At 34.8% G+C, this 2,474-nt stretch overlaps 1 protein-coding gene across 2 annotated transcripts in view; it reads left to right on the top strand.

The window, feature by feature from the left end:
• The first annotated feature begins 722 nt into the window (after window positions 1-722).
• LOC117183093 (sodium-coupled monocarboxylate transporter 1) overlaps window positions 723-2,474 on the top strand; it is a 135,720-nt gene continuing 133,968 nt past the window's right edge. For both annotated transcript variants that reach the window (XM_033376252.1, XM_033376253.1), the window contains exon 1: window positions 723-949. The gene's annotated coding sequence lies outside the window, so the exon portion shown is untranslated. The remainder of the gene's footprint in view (window positions 950-2,474) is intronic.

Here is a 2,474-nt window from a genome sequence, read left to right as displayed (position 1 = left end):
TATTATTACACCATTAAGCCATTTCCCTTTCGGGGTAAGCGTGACTCACTCGGTGGGAAAGGGAGTAATGTGAGAAAGAAATATAAAATTTATAGATTGATCCAAAATTTTCATGTTATTTATTTAAAAATGAAAATTGTACCAATTTTAGTACTTATATATTTAAAAAAATTTCTAACTACGACAAAAAGGTTCTTTTTTCTTCATGGAGACACAATTATGTCAATTTTAGTGCAAATTCAATTATTTATTACGTTCTAACTTAAAAATAATTCGTTATATAAAATATTTAAAAAGAAATAAAAGTTTTGGTTTTTCTTGAGATTTCCGAATACAATTTTAAAAAGAAATTTTCTTTAAAAGTGACGTCATTGTTTAAAAAATTTGTTTAAATCACTGTTGCACCCGATTTCTAAAAAGCATAATTCATCTCCAAAATCAGGATACTTTCGCGTACTTTTAAACCAACGTTACTGAGGGGCACTATCAGTGGATTCAGACGTTTTACCGGCTACTAGACTATGTAATCTTGTTGTTGATCAATGAATCACTAAACTCTATGAAAATGTGCTGAATGAAACGTTTTGTTCACATAGGATACGGAATCACGTGCAGAAACTAACCTTGCACTTCATGGTCAATGCTACACGGTAGTTCGCCCATAGGTGTCGACGCGCTTTGCTTTGTTCGTCGTTTTTAAATAAATCGCTAGCCAGTACCGACTGATCAGTGCTACGCTATCCTCTGTTCAAGCAACACGGTGAAATCCTTTCTCGCTTATTTACCTTGTCCTTCGAGAAAATACCGCGCCATTTTAAAGCCCATGTTTTTAATGTAACACGTGATCGTGTGGTTGTCGTGCCAATTGCCATTCACGCAGTGTTGATTTCCTCCTACCAGTTTAATCATCTAATGAGGTGACATCTGTCGATTACTGATAAGCCCAAAGGTTCGTCGCTCTCATTCCAATATTGTATATCACATTATTGCCTTCGAATCAAGAAAACAACGCTCCTTGCAACAATCATTTCTACTATTAAGCCGAATTTAATCATTAGATTTAATTCCACAAACTTTTCGAGAAATTAAGAGACCAAATTCAAAACTCTGTGAAATTGAAAATCAAATTGGGTATGCTCTATGTACCTCTTCGTAAAATTTTAAGAGCATATCTATTTACACGCGGTCACTGCAGATCGATGAGCCGTTAAATTCACATATAAATCAGGTTAGTTAAATGATGCTTCCTTCTCGATGCAATATTTATCGGAAACAAGATTAATGCCTGCTTCCCAATTACTGAACCTTTTTAAATTTTCGTCTTTTGAAATGAATTTCCCTCGCACTTGAATCAATAAGGAGAGTTGTTTTCTTGGGAAATTTTATGCTGCTCAAAATTAGGTCAGCCTTGATTCAGAATATATATTTTGTAATTTAATGAAAAGAAATGACAACGTAATGAGTAGCAAGTTGCCTCTCAATTTTCTGGGATTGAAAAATTTTGAAGTAAGAGGAGGAAAGAATAGAATGTTTTTGGCAAGCGGTGCAATTGGCTAAAAGCTATGGGCGATTCGTTTATGTGCACAAGGAATCGCTTATCATTTCGCGTACGGCAAACTGAGCGATGTAAGTGAACGGGCAAGCGAGGAACGATAGTTCTAGAGAGTTCATGGGTCATGCAATGCCCGTAAGACGAGACTTTACTAATTACGTAAGTAACGGCCGGTAAAGGCTATCAAAGCGATACTTGCAAATTTTAAGCTAGCGCCAAATGCAAGCCTCAGGGATTTGCGAAATGAAGCACCAAAGCTGACCTGCGTAGTTATCCCTATTTATAACTATAGGAAACTTGATCGAGGCAGTGAACGTCTTGCACGTGGTTGATCTTTAGCAGGAAGAATCGCATCGTCTCGACTTTGATGAAAGCTCATCATACTAAGTTTTATTTTTATACGTTAGCAAATCGGTCCATCAATATGCAGATAGAGATTTGGCGAAAATGATGAAATAAGGATGAAAGTCGACTTCTGTCAAAGAATTTCAAATAAAATAGTTAATTCTCAATAACTTTACAGTAATGCAAGAAGCTGAATTTCAGTCAGAAAAGTCCGTTGACATTCAGGTCTTAATAAAAGTTTTATTTACCTGCTGAAAGTCAACCGATGACTCTAATATGATTCAAACTCATATTGCTTGGTTTAAAGTCAACCGCGTTGTGCCCGTAAAATGGGATTTTTGGGTTAATTTGACACAATGATTGTTGACATACTGTCAATTCTTCACTTAGTAGGTATAGAGTCGGGAATATAACCTAATAATAATATATAATCAAAATTATAAACATGAGGTAATAAAATTTATTTCGCTTGAAAACTTTAACTTTGTTCAACACTGGCATTTTTTTTATGTCTGGATGTCAACAATTTTAACAATACATACATACATATAAGTTATTTATTGCCTTACTACCTATA

The sequence above is a fragment of the Belonocnema kinseyi genome, chromosome 2, assembly GCF_010883055.1.
Source record: "Belonocnema kinseyi isolate 2016_QV_RU_SX_M_011 chromosome 2, B_treatae_v1, whole genome shotgun sequence".
NCBI lineage: Eukaryota > Metazoa > Arthropoda > Insecta > Hymenoptera > Cynipidae > Belonocnema > Belonocnema kinseyi.
The sequence above is the reverse complement of the archived record's forward strand: the minus strand, read 5'-3'. Positions and strand labels throughout refer to the sequence as shown.